This window comes from Panthera onca, chromosome F1 (assembly GCF_046562875.1).
Source record: "Panthera onca isolate mPanOnc1 chromosome F1, mPanOnc1 haplotype 2, whole genome shotgun sequence".
NCBI classification, from domain to species: domain Eukaryota; kingdom Metazoa; phylum Chordata; class Mammalia; order Carnivora; family Felidae; genus Panthera; species Panthera onca.
The window spans coordinates 45,307,113-45,327,992 of NC_138355.1; the positions used below are offsets into that span (position 1 = coordinate 45,307,113).

The 20,880-nt window shown below is 53.0% G+C and overlaps 1 protein-coding gene and 1 long non-coding RNA gene across 18 annotated transcripts in view; one reads left to right on the plus strand and one right to left on the minus strand.

Moving 5' to 3' along the window:
• Positions 1 to 20,880, minus strand: part of PLEKHA6 (pleckstrin homology domain containing A6) — a 143,818-nt gene that overhangs the window by 67,734 nt on the left and 55,204 nt on the right. The window lies entirely within an intron of this gene.
• LOC132686434 (uncharacterized) lies at positions 10,301 to 17,539 on the plus strand. 2 transcript variants are annotated; one of them, XR_009613662.3, is made up of 4 exons: positions 10,301 to 12,677; positions 12,988 to 13,245; positions 15,581 to 15,671; positions 16,154 to 17,539. It is a non-coding gene; the product is annotated as an uncharacterized LOC132686434 (long non-coding RNA). The 2 variants fall into 2 exon arrangements; XR_009613663.3 differs by having other exon boundaries at positions 16,181 to 17,539.

A 20,880-nucleotide genomic window follows, 5' to 3' on the forward strand; every position in this document is an offset into this window, starting at 1 on the left:
GCAGAGTCCCCTGACAGCAGGCTCCTGACCACACAGGAACACCGTGGACACCCGTGTGCCTAGACTTCGAGAGTTCGGCCCTTGCCTGACCTAGAGGTGGCCCAGGAATGGCAGTTGTCATCTGACAACACACAGAAGGTCGAGGGAGGGAGATTATCTATGCCACTGCTCCCACAACAGACCAACGTCCATCTTTCCAATGAAGCATTAAAAGCACATGCTGTATCTTCAGCAGATTACATTAACACTTGCTTTGACCTTTTTTCACATCACTAATGAAGACCAGTGAGACCCCCTAATCGAATTCTTATTTCAAGCTGCGCATCACTCTCGCCCTTACTGGGGCTTTGTGATCCTTCCAGAGAGTCCTTCTCGTAAGACCAGTCCCTACTCAAGGCAAGAAGACTTCCACAGCCAGGCAATGGGTGGGGAAGCAGGAAGCAATGTGCATTCCACTGGTTCTGCACGGGGGTTGTGTCCACTGCAGATGATGCTTCTCTCACTAAACCCAACTTGACCCCATTTGTTCTTGGCTCTCTCAGCCCCCATGAAGCCAGCTGGATTCTTCTTGTAAGCCACAAAGTTGACTGAACTTTAGCTTCCTCTCTTCCGAGCTTTTAGCCTACTGGGATCCCACGAGTCAATGTATAAATAAGAACAAGCCAATAAACGATCCCTATCAGATGTGCAGAAAGCACCTCCCTAATTGGGTACAATGCCAAAGTCAGAGCTCCCACCCCCACCCTCCACTCTCTTTCCCTCACTGCTGGAGCGGCGAAGTGTGCCATACCTTGGAGGACAAAGCCTGGCTCTGGAGGTGGACAGTCCTGGGCTGGAATCACCCTTATTGTCTGAAAGGCGTTAGGCAACTTATTGATCATCTGAGCCCTAGCTTCATTCTCTGTAAAATGAGAATGCTAATTCCACCCGATAGGATTATACAAGGCAGGACAGAACCACAATGCCTTAACAGCATCTCCAAATCCACAAACATCTGAAAATTGAACATTTTTTCCTAACTCAACGGATGGCAGACCCCAACTTAACCTGAACCTAGTTAGCAGCAAAGCATGACCTGAACTGGCATGAGACTCTTCAGAGGCTTTGTTTATCCCGGTTCTGTGACTCTTTAGATAAGCCTGGCTGCAGAAATATTAATATGTTTGATTTTGGAGCTGTTCCAGACCCTGCTGGAGGCTTGATGTAACACACAGTATGTGCATCATGTTACTGTTCTGAAATGCACAGGCCCTGGGGTTTCAGATGACTAACTGTGGAACTGTCTATACTGGTCCTCCAGCCCCTTGAAGACGGGGGTTTCAGGAGAGCCACCAGAGTTATTTAGGCTAAAGATGTTGACAACCATTCAAAACACTTGCCTTGTCACAATCTGGATCTCTCCTGGGTCCCTGGGTTCCTGCAGCCTGCAGCCAGCTCCCCGGAACACACGTTGGCATGGGGCAGGGGAGAGGATCCAAAGACCAGCCTGTCAACCCATAAGAATCTGCAGCCTTTCCACCTGAACAGAGCTGGCACAGGCCGTGTGTTGCTGTTATCTGCTTAGGCTTCAGGTATAGACATGCCCGAATATTCCAAGCATGCCTCCCAACTTCCCACCTCATTGGGCTCTTCTTTCCATCCTACCACCACCCCCCAGCTTCACGTGCGCTACCCAGTCCCTAAAGGCACTCCCAGGGGAATAAGTGACTAAGCCTCGGGGACCACTGGGGATGGAGGGGGCCAGAGTTTGTGGAGAACTGGGCTGAAGAAAGGGAAAGATACTGCGTGTAAGAAAGATCGTGAAGATGGGACGCTCTGGGGCGAGAAGCAAACACACAGCGGAACAGGTTTGGCGTGTTTCTCCTGATGCTGTTTCAAGGCCCCAGGAGGCTTTTAAAATGGGAAGCTAGACCTGGCCAGTAACTGTGAGCTATGCTGGGCAATGGCTCTTCTAGATCTCTTGGCTCTGGCTGTACATTTCTGGGACTTACGGATGATTATTAAGGACTTGGGCCATGCCGAGGCACGGTCATCCAGGCGGGCCTCTCCATTCTGACTCTGGATCTGTTGTCCTCAGGACACCTGTCTCAGCCTGCCGCCTCGAGCCAACAGACCCTTTCCCAACAGACGTGTATTTGCTGGACACAGACCCGCAACGCCGGAAGAGGAAGCAGACTCTACTCCTCCTGGAGCCACAGGTCTACCCGAAGTTCCAGGAAAGGCCCTGCTGTCAGTCAAATGGAGAACGGAAGCGTGGCAATCAAATTCACCTCCCTCATTTTACAGATGAGGACTCGGGAGGCCCAGAGAGGGACTGAGTTGCCCAAGATCATGCAGTCATGAAGAAAAAGGTGGCCTTGGAGTCCAGAGATTGCTTTCCATAGTCTCGCCGTGACAAGGGCGGGGACATCTTTAAGGTGCCAGTCACGTTCTTGTTGACCTTCATAGTCAGAAAAAGCCAAGCTCCCCCTTTGGCTTGAACATCTCGGATGAGATGCTGATCTCTAAGAATGTGGCTGTACACCCTGACTCCGTGTCCCAGACTTGTCCAACGTTTAATACAACATCTTCATTAAAGCCACCTCGGGGAAAGCCCCCATCGCTGGTGACCAGAGATGCGCTGAGAGAACCGTTGCCGTGTCCCCGTCATGAGCTTGCCCCACGCCCAGGTAGAGACACCAGGTGGACTGTGGAGGGCTCTACCCTCCAGAAGCTCCTCAGGGGGCAGAGATCTTGAATTTGCACCTCTTGGATCCTTTTACCCTCTTGTCTCTCTCCTGCTTCGGCTACTTTGAATAGGTCTGCGGTGCCTGTCATCAGTCACAGCCGTGTGCTTTTCCATAGTGCCGTTCTTTTTTCAAGTTTAAAAAAATTAAAAAAAAAAAACCCTCTATGTCCAACGTGGGGCTCGAACTCACAGCCAAGAGCCTCATGCTCTACCCACTGAGCCAGCCAGGCACCCCTCCACAGTGCTGTTCTTAAGGCCTGTGCTGCTCTACCGACCCCTCACTATCCAGCAACCTTTTGGAGAGAAGAATTTCACACACTTGGGCTTGGTCTTCCAGGTCAGAACCTATGGTTTCTGTTGTTGTTGTTGTTGTTGTTGTTGTTGTTGTTGTTGTTTCACTAGTTTGTGCCACTTCCCCCTCAGCCCCAGGCAAACTTGAGGTGAGGGGGTGCTACCCACTCCCCCAAATAGAACAACCTGAGTCAAACCTCAGCTGCTTTCCCGGGCGAGGAGGGCTCTTGTTTCAGAACACGAAAATGGGGGAAAATCAGAAAATTCTCTCCTAACGGAGGAGCTCCTTGGCATCTGTCCTCAGGAGAAGGGTCCTAGAATAAATCCCAAAGAGAGCATCTAGTGCAGTGTGCAGGGGGATTTCAAACTGGTGTCCCCTTTAACACTTTCTCCTCTGCAGGTCTGTACACGCGTGCACAGTCAGCCCCTGTGTCTCAGTCTGGCGGCCGGGCTGTCCGGGGATTCCCACATATTTGTTGCTATTTCAGGCTCGACTCCTCAGAAGGGAAGACCCAGACATTCTAAGGCTTCCAGGAGCCTACAGATTTCGGAAAGCTCCAGCTGATATTCTTGAGAGTTCAAGAAAGATCCGCTATCTCAAAAACCGATAGCAAGATTTTTAAATGCCCTTAGCTCCTGCCCATCTCAAGGGGGGGGGGTTTCCAAATGACTAACGCTGGACACCAAGACCCCAGATATAAAATATACCCCATGCCGTTCCCCTAATCCAATCCACAAACGCCCTCTCTCTCTCTCTCTCTCTCTCTTCCAAGGATAGAAGGTGATTTCCAACATTTCCAAAAGATAACTGCAGGCATAAGAACTGGCAAAGCCTGATCTTGGAGCCCCTCAGAGAAGGGAGAGTCTCTAGGGCACATTCCTTTGCCAGTGAGCGGCCTCGTCCAGGAGGGAAGAACCTCCCACAACTTTTAAAAATGAGAAAACTGGGGCGCCTGGGGGACTCAGTCAGCTGTGTTCGAATCTTGATTTCGACTCTGGTCGTGATCTCGCGGTTCTATGGGATCGAGCCCCGTGTCAGGCTCTGCACTGGCACCTCGAAGCCCGCTTGAGATTCTCTCTCCTCTCTCTCTCTCTCTCTCTCCCCCTGTCCCTCCCCCGCTCACACATGTGCTCTCTCTCTCTCTCTCTCTCAAAATCAAGAAACACTTTTTAAAAATGAGAAAACCAAGACTCAGTGTGAGTCTATCATGATCCAAGGGCCCACAGGGAAAGGACAGTGGTGACAAGACCAGAGTCTGGGTTTTCAGGAATCTGCCCAAAGGAGCTGTTATCAGGGAGATTCTCATCTGTTTGGAGAAAGTCCTGCCTGGAGGTAAGATTTTTGGATTTCATGTACCAGTTACATTTCAAAAACTGAAATTTAAGGAACCCCTATGAGGCTGCCAACTTTTTATTTTGCCAAATAAGGACATTTTGAAAGCCCAAGTACCATCTACTCTCACCACCAGCGCATGAAAAGAATAAAAAAGCCATAACCCCAGCGTAAATATTGGAGCGCATCTTCTGCCCCCAAAAGAAGAACTTTGAACTGAATGCATTTTGTTTCAAGGGAAAAAGAATCGGATCAGGGTTTTCCTTGTTTCTCTCCATTTCACCTCAGACTGGTGAAAACTCCATCACCGACCAAAAATGGATAATCACTGGGCCAGATGACCGCTCTACGTCCCTTTTCGCGTAAGCCTGGAAATGAAGAGAAAGATCCTCAGCTTTGGGGATCTGGACCCTTCCAGGAAACCTGGGCCAGATGAATGGGGCAGACGGGGGAAATCAGCAACCAGGCCAGTTACAAAGACAAGAACAAATGCCGGCCGCAGTGGTACACACCCAGTGTTCAGTGAGTGTCTACCCCTGCGTGCGGCCTCCCAGGTTTCTGTGAGCCCCTGAATTCTACAGTCCCCTCGCCTGCGGAGACAAGCCAGGGAGAGGAGGGAAGAAGACAATCTTCCCAAGTCAAGAATTATCCGAGATGTGAAGGCGGCCTCCGGTGAGCGGTAAAGGGCAGCGAATCGGCAACGTGACACAGACACGGACCCGCCGATGCCATTTCGGTGGCACAATTAGGAGCCCGGAGAGGACTGACTCCCTTCCAGGGAGCAGTTTTTCCACTCCGCCTTCTGCAGATTATTGCTTCTCGCTCATTATGCTGATGGGGATGGCCTGGGGGCTGGCGAGGACAGGGAAGGGGATGCAGCTCGTGGTGTAGAGGGAAAATATTAAAAAAAGGCCCTGGATTAGGAGCTGGATCTTGATCTTTGTCCTTGGCCATCTGCCTACTAACCATGAGTCCTCTGGCACATTTTGGTTCTGGTTTCCTTATCTATATGGTGGGCATGATATTCTCTCTGTCTTCCTAGTGGGGCTGCTGTTAGACAGTGAGATTCTCGGGGACAGAACAGGTCTTATCCACATCTGTACCTCAATATCCAACAGGGTACCCGGGAGAGGAAAGGGATTGGTAAACATCTGCTGCATTGGGCCAGAGTGGCAGAGTTATCTGCAAAGGCGCGCCCACACCAGAAAGCTCCGGTAAAAGGGAAGGGCTGTTGTTACCCGTTGGCCAGAACTGCACATCACGCCAGCTGTCAGATATACAAAGACACTGGAATTCTCTTCGGAAGTAGATGGTGAGGTAAATAAAAAATAATTTGTTAAATGCCCAGAGTTTCAAAAATAATCAGACTGTACAACCCATTAATGATATTGCCGAACAAATAGCTGCGTGACTGCATGCCGGGTTCGGCCGTCCTACACAATTTCCTTGTTGGAAATGTGTTTTTACTGTCCTTTGCCCTGTCCACATCGCCTCTCATCCATCTTTCTCATTGTATTCAGAAGCCAGTAGACAAACCCTGGTTCTCTCACCTCTTTGAGGTTACACCTATACTGAGAGTTGAGGTCCCTTGGCTGGCTGCAGCTTTGGAAGGTACCAGAGCTTAGGACTCCCTGGTCCCCTTTCCTGACTCCTTTTCTGTCCACTCCACATTCTGCCTCCAGCTCACGCGGCCACAGTCTGCTTCTCATGCTTATCTCATCACCTTAAATCTGCTTTTCAAAAGCCACCTCCAGTCTCTTGCCAGTGTCACGGGTCTGGTCCACCCACCAGCCCTCCGGACCCTACCACACAGCATGTGCTGCCCACTGGGCATGACTGTACAGACAGGTCTCAGCGGCCAGGGCAGGCTACCCGCCCACCAGCTCCTGTAGGAGGTAGGGATCTGGTCTCTGCTCCCGGTCACTGAGAAACACCATGCAAAGCCTGGGAACCCAGACCCGCACGCAGCCCAGCCTTACTCGCCACCCGCCAATCAATGCCAAGCCCCCCTGCCCCCAGGCATCAGCCTCCAACCTGCCCAATTCCGAGACACGGAGAAGAACATGCTCCCAGCACTTGTCTCTCACAGCTTTGGTCTCCTTAGGCCAGTTCACGCTAATTCCACACGGAGACCGTGCTGGGACCCATACTGGTTACACCTTCTCACCACAAGGACAGCTACAGGACTTAGAGTTAGCTTTCCTGGGGGTGCTTCCAAGTGCCTGCAGAAAGCAAGCCTGGCTCTCGGGGCATTAGTCCCCTGGAAGTATATTTTCAGTACAGACCCGTGTCCCTAAGCTCCCTCTGTAGCCCCCCTGCCTTCAAGTGAGGAAATATTCACATTCTAGAAGTCAGAAGTTTTTGATGGGAGATCCCCAAGGGAGATGGACAGTCATGGGGCATTCTTATTTGTTAGTAGAGAAAAAGGAAATAAATGAAAGAAGAATGAAAAGAAAATTTGCTTCCCAGTAGAAACACCCCCCAATACATACACACGCACAAACGCATATACACACAAACATGCTCTCTCAGTTCTCTCTCACGCTTTCTCTCTCCCTCCCTCCCTCCCTCCCGCCTCCCTCCCTCCTTTCCTCTCTCTCTCTCCTTGTGAACCACTCCTCTTTGCCCAACATGTGCGCACCCCCCCCCCCCCCGTCCTCTCCACTGAAAGTCTGGGTAGCCCCAGTTCTTCCTAGCCCAGGTCCCCAGGACCCCAGATTTTACCTTCCGTGCTAGAAGTCAGGACCCAACTGGAAGATGCAGACAGCTGATTGGGAAGGAATGAGACAATACTCCAGATTGGAGAAAATTGTCAAGGGTGGCCGGTGCAGCTCCCATGAGAAGGAAGGAGACAGGGAGAGAGCCCGGGAATCCAGAATTTCCCTAGCCTTCCAGGAAGGCTCTGGTGTCAGCTCTCTCCCAGCTCCAGCCTTGACTGAAAACCAGGGGAAAGTCTCCTGATAAAGTGGGGGTCTGAAATCTGAAACTGCAGGTTGGCCGAGTCCTATATAAACACACTCACACCCCCGGCTCCTGGGGTCTGATGGCTCACCCGCCTCGGTCCCCTCCCTCCCCACCCCGCCTGCTACTCTGCAACTCAGTAACATCAGACAGCCCTCTAGCTGTAGCAGCTCAGCTCCAGAAACCCTGAGCAGAGCCAAGCGGAGCCCGGCAGACACAGGAAGCGACCTGTCAGGCGCTCCCAGCCCCAGCCCCGACCCCCTCCCCGCCTCTCTGCTCCAGTTCAAGTTCAGGTGCTTAAGGGGCGCTCAGGGTCGAGGCAGCAAGGCTGATGGCCAAGTTGTTGGTTTAGGAGCAGGGATTTCTAGCCTCTAGCTCCACATCAAGGAACGGTATTTTTCTAAGGCTCAGATTCCAGATAACTGGTCTGGCATAAACTAATTGCTAAACTCACCTTCCCCTCTACTCCTCTTTCAATTTTCTGCATCTGCCTCTTATGGAGTCGCCCCTTTCCCTTACGGTTCAGGCCACATGCGAGTGGGAAGGGAGAGTAGGGAGACACTCGCCCATTTTGCAGATGAGGGAGCTGAGGCCAGGAAGAAAAAATGGCTTCGCAAAGCTGGGGAGTGACTCCCGGGCTGGCCTGGCATCTTGGGTTGTAGTAGACCAAAAGCCGAGTCTTCAAAAGTCAGATAGAATCACGCTTTAGTCGGTACAACTAGGTATTCATTTGAATCACCGATGGTGAGAAAAATCACTTAACCACAGGCTGAGGTCACAGATTTGCACTGAAGATCTCTCCCCAGAAGTTTCTCGCAACTCCACCTCCAGGCTCCAAGCTTCGGTCCCCTGGAGCCCACCCCCCTACTGAGCATTAAGCAGGGGTCAGCAAACTTTGCTGTGTGAAGGGTAAGATAGTAAATGTTTTCAGGGCCAGTAAATATTTCCTGGGCCATAGAGTCCCTGTTGCAAACACTCAATTCTGCCTTCGTGTTACAAAAGCAGCCACAGACAACGTGTAAAGGAGCATAAACAGATGAGGACAAATCAATTAGCATAAACCAAAGAGCGTAGTTGTGAACAAGCAAAACTCTCCTTGCAGATACGACAACTTGAATTTCATATAATTTTAATGAATCAAAAAGCCTTTTTATTATTATTTTTTCACCATTTAAAATACAAGGGGCGCCTGGGTGGCTCCGTTGGTTGAGTGCCTGACTTCAGCTCAGGTCATGATCTCAAGGGTGGTTTGTGAGTTGAAGCCACGCATCAGGCTTGCTTCTGCCAGCGCAGAGCCCGGCTTCGGATCCTCTGTCCCCCTCTCTCAAAAACATTTATAATAAATTAAATAAATAAACAGACAAACACCACTTTTGGCTTGTGGGTCCTGACAAATTAGGCGGTGGACTGGATTTGGCCTGGGAGTCATGGTGTAGACTGGCTTAGAGCTTCTCAGGAAGGACACACCGGTTAAGAATGGTCACCTCCAGGGAGGGAGCTGGGGGGGGGGGTAGTTCTGAGATGAAGTGGGAGAGAAACTTTTCTTTGGAAACTATTCTGTACCATTCGAATATTGCAACCTACGCAGGTTAAACACAGTCAATGATTTTTTTTTTTTATGTTTATTTATTTATTTTGAGAGAGGGAGAGAGAGCTGGGGGCTGGGGGGAGGGCAGAGAGAGAATCGGAAGCAAGCTTTGCCTTATCAGCACAGAGCCCGACACGGGGCTCGATCTCACAAACTATGAGATTATGACCTGAGCCAAAATCAAGATCAGATGCTTAACCGACTGAGCCACCCAGGCGCCCCACACAGTCAAATATGAATGGGTTCGCCATCCAAGTTCCCTTACTTCTATCCATAGCAACGTTAACCGTCCCAGTCAAACAGGCTTATACCTGCCAGGTCGACTTTGCCTCTCTCCTGCCCCAGTCTGTCATCCAACAGTAATTGCTGTCCGGAATCCACTGGCCCCGTTCACCCCAGCACCTCTGCCCACGACTAGCTATCTATTCCTCTCCCATGCGTGCTTATTATCACCTTTACCACACCACTGTCATTTCCTACAGCCTTCTACCCTCAACTGACTTTCTACTTGTGTAAAGCTTGTCTCCTTCCAAAAGTGACTGAAGCCTTTTAAGGACTGAGGCTCTTAATTCCCTGTCCTCTCTCTCCGCTCTCACACTAGTGCCTTGCACCTAGCAGGAATCCCACAAATAGTTGCTTGATTGTTAATCTCCCATCCTCCCAGAGACGGTTTGGAACACGGGCGACAGATCCACCCCAGAAAAGAAGTTGGTTCTGAGACACACAGCAAGGCGAGAATGAACACAGGCACAAAGCCTTCCATTGTAGTAAAGAACGTTTAGGGAGAGGAGAACTGTGCTCTGGAGAAGAAAGTCAGGAAGCCCAGTGGGGAATTTTTCCCCTAGCCCCACTCTCTCATGCATTCGCCTAGTAGGGTAGGGGGAACCTCTGATCCTCAGCTGGGGAGTTTGGGTGATCTCAGAATCAGAGGCTCCCCGGTATAGGAGGGACCTCCATGCTAAGCACTTTGCTGTTCCACCCAAAGCAGGAAAAGCTCTCTCCAGCACCTAGGAAAGATGAGCCTACCATCCGAACTCGCACAGGGACGAGATGTTCACTACTTCTGAAGGTGGCCTGCTCCACTGTTGAGGAGTGCGGTTAAGCGTGCTTGCTGTTTCCACCCGCTATTTCCAGTTCTGGAACTGAGCAGATGAAGACTTTCCGAGTGGGGTAACACAAAACTAATGATAACTGCCAAATATAATAGAGTTTTCGAATACTTCTTCCTTCCAAGACGTTCAAAGGGTTTTTAAAGACAAAAAAAAAAAAAAAAAAAAATCATTGACTCTTTGAAAGTGGAAATACCTTTGCTTAAAAATGTTTATTAAATGAAACTGAATATGCTCCCTTTTCCTCCTTTCAGCGTGAAAGTATCCAGGTCATGCAGAAAAGGAATGGTTTTCTTTCTTTAGAGGAGGAAGCTTCACAACCACCCATGGCAATGTGGGTCCTAACATCCCCTTTTACACCACAGGAGGTGAGGAGGAGAGGAGTTAGCTAGCTTGCCCCAGATCACATAGCTAGGACGTTCTAAAGCCAAACTTCAAACCTAGGCCTGCCCCAGCTTCAAAATTCACGGTCTTTTCCTTAAGCCCAAAGTTGCTATGACAGTTGATCATCTCTGTCAACCTCACTCTGCCTCTGAAACGAGCAGAAATGAATATTTCCACCACTTCCACCAGAAGCACAGGGGAGCTCACCGCATATAACCGCGCCCCAGCCCCTTGCCAAATCCATCGTCACGAGGCCTGCCCGGGATGGTGGGAACGAGGCCAGGATGCCAGCATCCCAGAGACACCCAAGGGGCAGAGTGGCATCTCCCCAGCTCATGGTGCACGACCCCATGCTTCTCCTCAGCCAGACTTCGCAGGGGCCCGGCTCCAGGACTCCTGCCAGGCCTAGGGTACTTGGGGGCCCATGAAGCATGGCATTGTTTGGGCAGCACAAACCCCACATTGACCTGGGCCCCGGCACCTTCCCTCTGCAGCCTGCTTTTGGTAAATATTTGTCCGGCTCCCCCAGCCCGACAACCCTACTTCTAGGAAGACAGGCTGGAGACTGCTGGGGACGGGCACCGAGGGACCACAAACACTTCAGCGCAGCCGCTCCTCTCATCCTCAGCAGGGAACTGCCTGCATCATCTTGCCTCTCCCCTGCCCTCCGAGCAGCTCTGAAACGTCTGCGGCCAGGCTCTCAGCCCATTATCGAAGCTCGAAGCTCGGCTTCAAATCCCCCAGTGGTTCCTGATTGTCCGGTTGGAGCTCACAGCGCTCGGCGAGGGGCTCCTGCCTGGTTCTCCTTCCAACCTATCAACCTGGAAACACACCCGGTTGCTCTCGGCTGCAGAGAGCGCCTCCCTCTGGGTATGCGCGCGTGCCCGGGCCCCTCTGGCCTCAGTGACTACGTAGATGCGGGAGAGGACCCTCCCCATTTCTCAAGACGGCAAACCACAGCCAGGAGTTGAAAGCTCCCACGGGATGTTAATGTTGGAGACAGAAGCAGGCCCCAGGCCCACACTGCCTCTTTTCTTGGTCGCTGCAGAGAAGCGACAGTCTGTAGTCTGTATTGGCCCAAGGAAACCCCACGATGCGCTACCTCTCCAGCTCCCCCCCACCCCCATTCTCGGGGAGCTGTCCTTGAGACCTTCACCTGGCGCTGTCTAAACCACCCACCTTTTTATCTGCCATCTCCCTGGGAGATGCGGTCATTAGCAGAGAGCACTATGTAGGTGTCTAATTAAGCAATCAGTAGCAAATGCAAAAACCTGTTCAAGCCACCGCACAGAGCATCCACCCAGGGATCCTCTTACAGTCCCTCCCCGAGCTTCCTGGAAAGGTCCCTATTGTTTGCCTGCAGCACAGCAAAGTGTCCGATTCTGCCCTCCTACTTATCTGCTGGCACTGACTTCCCTGACTCGGCACGCCCTCAGGGGGTGCCATTCACATAGAGCGCAGTGTGAATGGTGCCCCCAGAATTGTGGGACACAGTAGCTCCAGGCAGGCGGGAAAGTGAAGGTCCCCAGATGGGAGGGACAGGGTGTTCTGGGAGGATGTCTGCCTACCTGGCTTTTTCAGGTGTCCCAGAGCTATATCCTGCCGTGGTGGCATTTTGGGGTCAGGACACAGGAAGCGAGGAGCCCTCGAGCAGGTTGGTAGGAAGGTGGCAGGGGTGGAGGTGGGTGGCCCAGCACTCCTTCCACCCGTGTCTCTGAGTCCTTTCTCTTTTTTTTGCACCGGCTGCTCACCTGTTCCTGTTTCACCCTTTAAATGGAATGTTCCACTTGCCCGGGGAGCCCAGGGGTGGGGGGAGAAATCCCGCGCTCACGAAGAGCTTTCTTCTTTAGACACTGGAGTCTCTGGGATTCCCTCAGAGGCTGCTGCAGATGACAGGTGGAGGCAACGAGACAAGGGCAACAGCGGGGGAGGACCCTTGGGGGTCAAGACAGACTTGAGCTCGCGCCTGCTCCCCCTAGCCTGGGGACGGTCAAAGCAGGAGACTGGAGGCCAACGGACACCTGTTGCCTCCCTTGATCCTGGCGGGTCCCCCTCTCAGGTGTCAGCACCCCGACAATCTGGGATGAGACACAGCGAGCCTCCCCCCGCTCCGACCGCCAACCTCTTCCCCTGTGCCCCTCCCTGAACCCTATCTTGTCTTTCCTCTTCTGGGCCCTTATCTCCCCGCCCAGTCCTTTATCAGGCCTCAACTCTTTCACCCTCATAGTGGAGCAGGAGGGGAGGCACCCTTGTACTGATGCCCACAGGCTTTTCAAGGGGACGGTGTGTATGCCAGTGCTGGGGGGCAGGGTGGGGGGACAGCACCTTAGGCTAAACCCAGGGCTGCTCATGGGGGGGGGGGTCTCTCATGAGGCTCCAACGACCTCCAACCCACACCCCTATACCAGTGCAGGCCTCAGTGCCCTCTTGTGCCCCGGGGCTCTGCCAGCTTGGCCCAGAACCCTCGGACACCTGTTCCACCAAGATGTGTGGGTTCTCTCCGGCAGAAATGGGAGAACGACCTTTCTTTCCAGTGGCTGGGCCCTGCCCAGCTGTTTTGCAACTCCTAAGAGAACTTGGGCTTTGATTACAGCAGGAAAGGTTTAGGGGAGACACCAAGAAGCTCCTGGAACAGGTGATAAGGGAAAGTTCTGGACTCTGCCTTTGTGCTTGAGAAATACGCCGGTGCCTCCCTGCTTCGCGCCTGCGTTCATCACGTTACTCTCATTGCTCAGAAACTCCCAGCAGCTGTCCCCTCCCCTGCTGGCTGCAGAAAGGCCTAACTCCTCGGCACCCAAGTCCCACTACAGCACATCCTCATTTACCTTTGAAGGTCATATCCCACTGCTCTGTAAGTCAATTTTCTTTTTTTTTTAATTTTTTTAATGTTTATTTTATTTTTGAGAGAGAGAGAGAGAGAGCATGAGCAGGGGAGGGGCAGAGAGAGAGGGAGACACAGAATCCGAAGCAGGCTCCGGGCTCCGAGCGGTCAGCACAGAGCGACGCGGGGCTCGAACTCACGACCGCGAGACTGAGCCACCCAGGTGTGCCCCCCCCTTTTTTTAACGTTTATTTATTTATTTTGAGAGAGAAAGAGCACGAGCAGGGGAGGGGCAGAGAGAGAAGCCGACAGCACAGAGCCCATCCTGGGGCTCGAAGTCACAAACGTTCACGACCTGAGCCAAAATCAAGAGTCGGTCGCTTAACCAACGGAGCCACCCAGGTGCCCCTGTGTGTCGATCTCCTAATCGGACCACAGTTTCTCGATATTTCCCCCAAAGGCTTTAGGCAGCTGTGTGTGTGGCTGTGCCACCGCTCCCTCTCACCAGGAGTTGCCATCCACCAGGCAGCCTTTCAGGCTGAGCTCAGCCAAACGGATTAACTGATAACCTGGGGAACTTCTCCACAAAACCCAATCCCCCATTCCATCCTAGATGCCTGTTGAATGTAAATCTACCAGGAGAAGCAGGTCGACACTGCTGTCAGGCTGAGCTCAAATGTCACCTTTTCCAGAAAGCCCCGTTAAATACCCCCCAGCCCATACAAAGTGCCCCCCGTGAAGATACGGTCACGGATTGGTCGTGCGTTCCCTAGACAGGTCTTAAGCAGCCACACAGAGACAGACATAAGACGGGGTCCCTGCACTCCAGGAACCCCAATCTAGTGGCCGGACACACACCAAACCCACAAAGCCATCCTCTTCTCAAAGGCGGCCCGTGGTGAGGGTGGTATGAGTGAAGAGTCACGAAATGTCCAGGGAGGCAGCAGCAAGGAGACAAGAGCCTCTGAGAGATGGAAGGTGGGCATTCCAGAAAGGGAGCCACTGTAGAGGGGTGGGAGAATGCTGGGGCCCCCTTGGCATGGCCCCCCGGGATCATGTTGGGGGGTGAGAATAGGAACTAACATGTATTGTGTGTTTACCTTGCATGCTATTGGAACCGCTCTCTATTTATGGCTTCTTTTCTCCCTTCTAACTAACTGAAGCTGGGAGGGGACTAGGGGTCCGGCTGGGGAGTCCCACCAGGCACAGAGTGGCTCCGGCTCGATTAATATTTTCTCCGTGATCAGCAGATAAATTGATCTCTGAAGGCTCACTCCCAGCGGGAGGAAGGCAGGATCCTTTGGGAGCAACTACGGCTCTGAAAAACATTTTCCTCACTTTTTAAACTATGAAAAGCAACACCAGGGCTGATGAGCGGAGGAGGGCCACCGGCTGGGGGAGGGCCTGGCTTTCCTGATGCAGGATGTAAGAGTGGGTGTTAGAGCGCTCCCTGTCCCCACAAGAAACCCAAGCAAGGCTTGGGGAGACAGCTGCCCCTGAAGGACAGCTGTGGGTTGCTCAGAATAGGGACACAGGAGAAATGTTCTCAATGGGCCGGCCCGGAGGTACCCAACCTCCCCAGAAGTCCCTTGTCCCAAATGCCGGTGTGGGACCCGTGCAAGCAGGGTTCCCTCAGCACACCCCAGAGTGGGCAGGGCCTCCTGAACTGACCTGGTCCTTCCTCCCTCTCCTCTTTGTATCCACCTCCCTTAACATCTCCACGGCTAACACGGAATCACGTAATCGACCCCGTAATCTGCAGCTGAGGTCACCAGAACTGGAGGCCAGGGGGCCCGGGCTCTAGTCTGCTCTGAGCCTTGGCCAGAACATCAACATCATGCCTCTCTACCTTCACTTGGGGAACAGCATGGAACCTATGTTTACCTAATTCAGCCCTTGTGAGTGTACAACTTGACGAATATAAAAATATTTCAAAAGTTGAACCTAAAAAAGCAAAGCATAGGAGCGCCTGGGTGGCTCAGTCAGCTGAGCGTCTGACTTCGGCTCAGGTCACGATGTCGCGGTTCGTGAGCTCGAGCCCCGCATCGGGCTCTGTGCTGACAGCTCGGAGCCTGGAGCCTGGAGTCTGCTTTGGGTTCTGTGTCTCCTTCTCTCTCCGCCCCTCTCTCACTTGTGCTCTGTCTCTGTCTCTCAAAAATAAGTAAATGTAAAAAAAATAATTAAAAAAAAAAAAAGCAAAGCATTGGGTACGTTGATAGAACACCAATCGGCTCATAAAGAGATGCCCGTGCATTTCAAGCCCTCAGCAATGAGCGCCACGCTCTGGGCTCCAGGTTGGAACACCCTTCCCTGGGTTGGGTCTGGGAAGGGATAAGATAACCGTGAGCAATGTCCCTACAACCAGGTCTCCAGGAAAGAACAGCTGACCCCAGCTGCAGCCATCTCCCGGGGTCTGAACACGCTCTCTCCAGAGCCCCGCGTCTGGGAACCACGAGGTACCTTCCCACTGTCTCAGAGTCCCGCCTGCTTCTGAAAAGGGGCCACGGCAAGCCTGGCGTGTCTTGTTCCCCTTCCTCTCGGGAGCCTCCCCCTCTCTGTCCTCCTCGCTTTCTGAGTGGATTCTGTAGGCCAGAGACTTTCACACTACCATTTTTGAATTATAATGGAGTAAAATCGAGATTGGCATTTTAAGAATTGAATGAAACGGAATTGAAAATATCAGTACACACAGCACTCTGTAAGAAGAGTGTTAAAAGGGGCGCCTGGGGTGGCTCAGACCGTTGAGCATCTGACTTCGGCTCAGGTCATGACCTCACGGTTCTTGGGTTCGAGCCCCGTGTCGGGCTCTGTGCCTGCCAGTGCAGAGCCTGCTTGGGATTCCCTCTTCCTCTCTCTCTGCCCCTTCCCACCCGCGTTCTCTCTCTCTCAAAATAAATAAACTTTAAAGAGGTGTAATGTCATATACTTACACCCACAGAGAAGGGTACGTGTTCCTTGCTTACAGAGTAAACATCTGTCCGTAGCGTGGAGAAAAAAACTGAAAACCACTGCTGTGGGAGCAGCTAAGAAGGGTCTCTCCGAGGACAATATACACTTGGACTCAAACTCCCGAGGCTCAGAGGCTTCACAGGTGTCCGCACACCTTGCTTTAGGGAAAGAGGCACAGGTGATGTGATTGAGTGTCCGACTCTCCATTTTGGCTCAGGTCATGATCCCAGGGTCATGGGACTGAGCCCCACATTGGGCTCTGAACTGAGCGTGGAGCCTGCTTAAGATCCTCTCTCTCTCTCTCTCTCTCTCTCTCTCTCTCATTCCCCCTCTGCCCCTCTCCCCTATTTGTGCTCACACACTCTCTCTTAAAAAAAAAGTTGGAAATAATAAACTTGGCTAACAGGGCTCCTAACCATGATGTACTGAGTCCTTGATTAATCTCGACAATATGAACTTGCATAGGGATATTAGACTCTCCCACACCCTTTGTTCTAGAAGACCGGGGTTCTTTCTGATCACGTCTCATTTTACCTCCTCCGTGGCCCAGAGACGCCAGGAGGGGCACCACTGTCCTGTTTGCCAGCCCCGAGAAGCCCAGCCTTGCCAGAGTCACCCTGTGAGGGAGCGCCCCGTGAAGCCTGGGAAGGTTTCCGGTGGTTAGGAGCCAGGAAGTGATGTGACCCCTGTCTCAAAGGCTCTAGAGGCACTGGCTCTCCCAGCCTGCCCTTGGTCTCCTCCCGCCTTGACTTCAGTGCAAACTCCCCCGGGACACAAGGCACTCGGTTTACCTCTGGAACCCGGCTGCTACTTCGGACGGGGAGAAAGAGGCCGAAGAAGGCAGCGCAGGCTGTGACTGCGGACCAGGCCTCCTTTCCCTCGGGAAAAGTCAGAGCTCGAGCGAGAAGAGGAGCAGGTGAATCTACCCATCAGCTCTACGGACCATTTCCTCTGAAATGCCCGGCCTCCCCCGGTAAGGTCCTCTCCAGCGAGAGCTGGCCAACATCCCCACATCCCAGGCGAAGCCCACCACTCTCCTTTGTGTCTTCTCATCCCGTGGTAAACCTCAAACAGTGACCCCGGTACAAAACCGACAAACAAACAGAGAAACTGAAGTCCAAAGAGGCTAGGGGGCTTGCTCCCAGGTCACAGACTCTGTGACTACAAATGAGGGTAGGTCCCAGTAAGGCCGGGCTCCTTTCCGAGCTGGTGGAAACTTCCATAAATCTTCCCTCCCCCATAAATCTTCCCTTCCCCTCCCTGACAGATGTGACCCCTCCCTCTCCTGTGCGCTCTCTGTTAACTCCTATACAGGCATTTCCAAGCCCTCCTCCGTCACCCCTTCCCGTAAGGCACCGATTTGTTGAGGCGTCTGTCTCCCCCCGTAGCACTCTGAGTTCTTTAAGGGCGGTGACTGTGTCTCACTCGTCTTTGCATTCCTGGTACCGGGCATACAGTGATTTCTCAATAAATGTTTGGAGAAGACCGGGCAGGAGGGAAGGAGGGAAGGAGGGAAGGTGGGATGGAAAAAGAGGGAAGGGCAGAGAGAAAGAAACAGAAGGGGAAGGAGGGAGGCGAGGGGGCTGGGGAGGGAGCGGGAAGGCAGGCAGGGGTGAGGGAGGAGGGTGAGTAGGTACCAGGAGATCACAGGCACCTGGAGCTGGTGGGACTGGACCACAGCATGTGGGCCTCTGCAGGTCTCCCTGGGGTGTTGGACAGGCTACCCCAGAGCCACCCAGGAGGTAAGGAAGGAGCACCTGTAAGGGGGTAGCCTTTCAGCTACAGAGCCACTCGCCTGTGTTCTTTTCCTCTGCCGTGCTCCCTGGCCCCCTCCTGCCTCGCCGTTCCCACCTGTTACATGGATGCTCCTCCCCGTCCTGATGACGGAATGGATTTGGGAGAATGGGGGCCCACAACACAAGCTGGGGAGTCCCCCCCACTGGACCCCACCCCCAACCTGGGGGGTGGGGTGAGCTTTCAGGGGTCCTTCTCGGGTGAGGGGCTAGTGTCGGCAGAAGCCTGAGGAAGGAGCCATGTTCCTCCACCCGGATCAACCCCCAACACAAGGTCTGCCTTCCCGAGGGGTTGTGAGGCGGGCGGCAGGGGTGGCTTCTCGAGAAGGGGCTCCTGAGCAGCCTTGGTCCCTACGTGACGCAGAGAAACCACCAGAAACCATAACTTAGCAGGTTGGCTTCTCTTTGGAGTTTCGCTGGAGTGAGGAGGCGGAAGGCTTGCTGTGTAGACTGAATCCCTGTGAGGCCCCTTTCTCCTTTTCTAGAAAGTACCAGGTCCCCTGCCTCTTCCAATAAGGTCCATTGCTCATATACCAGTCACACCCCCCCCCCCACAACACGTGTTTGTGGAAACCTCCTATGTGCAAAGCATGCTGGTCCTGGGGGTACACTCTTGGAACCGGATCTCTGGAATAGGTGGGGGCGGGCAGTCGGGGGACAGAGGGGCTTCTTGGCCTTCTTCAAAAAAATCCAGAATAACGCCATAACAGTCTGCGAACCGTGCCCCATCTCTCTTGCAAAACAAGTCCTCAAGCCAAATCTGGCACATGCCAGGCAGCCAGGCACCTGGAAATGAAGCGGGAAGCTATTCCAGGGGATCTTGTGGCTTCTTCTTTGTGCCAAAGAACCAGGAGGGGAAGGGGGGGCTCCGAGCTCAATCACACTGGGCTCCCTGAATGGACAAGGCTGTTGTCGAAAGGTAGAATATGGGATAGTGTCAGCCAGAGGCCACGGCTGGCCTGATGACCTTGGCAGTGTCCTCAAGGACAGCAGCCGGAGTCAAGTAACACCAACAGCACAGTCCACCACACAGAGCACTGCTTAGTGGAAGCCAAGGGCACGGAGCCCTTATTCTGACCCTAGAGCTAATCTGCTGTGTGTCCTCGGACAGGCTGCAAGCCTCTCTGATCCTTCGGTAACACAGCACAGGGCCATAAGGATGGAGGCAAGGAGAAGAGAGGAAACAAACTGTGCCCCGTGCCCTGCTTAAACCCCTGAAAGATTAAATCCAGTCTCCCGGGTAGGGCTGTCAAGGCTCTTCACAAGCCAGCCCACCTTCCAGCCCCCTCCCCTGAGACTCCAGAAGTGTTCTCTGTGCTTCAACCCCTCACCGCGCTGTTCCATGCGGCCCCTGGCCTGCTGCACCCCTTCCACCCCCTCACCCTGACCTCAAGGCTCAGCCCGAACCCGCCTGCTTTCACCCAGCGATGTTCCTTCGTCTGTTTGCAAAACACTCTGCGCACCTAAGCTCAGTTTTCTGAATTCTTTGTTCGTAAGTCTACCTCCCCTACTAGACCGTGAGTCTTAAAGGACCCTGTCAAATCCATCTTTCATCCAACAAGCATTTAGTAAACGTCTGCTCCACTGTTAGGTGCCAGGGTACAAAGCAGAGGGAGGCAGTCTGACCGTCTGGTGTCCCCTGTGCTCAGGACAGTGCGGGCGCAGAGGGCCCGGCCTGCTACGGGGTTGGGAAAAGCAGGTGCCAGGAGCTGCCCCCCAGGGCTTGCAGTGTGCACTCCGCCTCCTCTGCCTGAGCGGAAGACTAAGGGACATTGGGAAGAAGAGAGCAAAGGCAGAAACTGTAACCGCTTCCTGAGCGCTACATTATAAGATATTGTCAGTGCTTCTGACACCATTTTTCTTAATCCTCAAATTAACTCTCTGACAAAGGCTTTGGTAGATGAACAAAGCGATGCCCAGAAAGGCCGAGAAACTTGCTGAAGGTCACACAGCAGGTGGCAGAGCTTAGGTGGGACCTCAGGTCCGTGTGGCCACCCCCTGCGCTCGGTCTCACGTTGCCCAATTTAAATACAGTAACAAATGAGCACCTTGACTGCTTTTTCAAAAGGAGGAAATAACGATCTATCAACCTCCGGGCTCTAAGCCGTGTGACTTCAGTCCTTACTTTCGAGGCGGCCGTCTGGAAATTCTCTATTCTCTTCCCTTTCCGTTGCAACAGCAGTTCCCAGACCCCTAATGAGCCAGGCCAGCTTCCCGCCCTGCCTGGGGAAGCCAGAGAGCTGCCTGCCAGTTCTTGCCACCTTCAAAGTGTCATTAGTGGCCGCTTGGCAGGTGGTCCCAGGCCTCTGTAGCCGCAACCACTGCCCCTATTATCCAGGGCTTTAACCAGTCACTGAAGGGATTCTGCCCTTCACGGGGAGACAGTAGAGAATGGGCCTCCTGCGGTCTGCTCACCACCAACCGCCACCACACTTCTCGAACACTCTCCTGCACGTTCACCAAGCTTTTTTTGTTTTTTTTTTCTCTTACAAAACCCAGCTGTGGCTGCTGCCCATGCAAACTCCTGGGCCTGGGCGTCAAGGGCTCTTTCCCAACATCCTGTACCCCTCTCACTCACTCCTTTCTTCTGCGACCTGCCTCCCCAAGGACAAACCAGCCTAGCTGGCCCTGGGGAGTGTGCCAATGCCCTTCCTGTCCCACGGAGTGTCATTTTACTGACGCGAGTTCTTCCCCTTCTTCCCATCCCAAACCGGAACCATCTCTTCCAGGAAGCCCTCCCTGATAGACACGCCCAATCTTGATCTTGCCTTTGCTTTGCATTTTCTCAGAACTTAATGCCTTCCCCGCATTTACGCTGGTTGGATCTATTTGTTACCTTCACTCGTGCGACGAACATTTACTGAGGGGCTACAACTAGGGCCCGGGCATTTATGGAGGGTCTGTTGTGGGCCAAGCGCTGCCT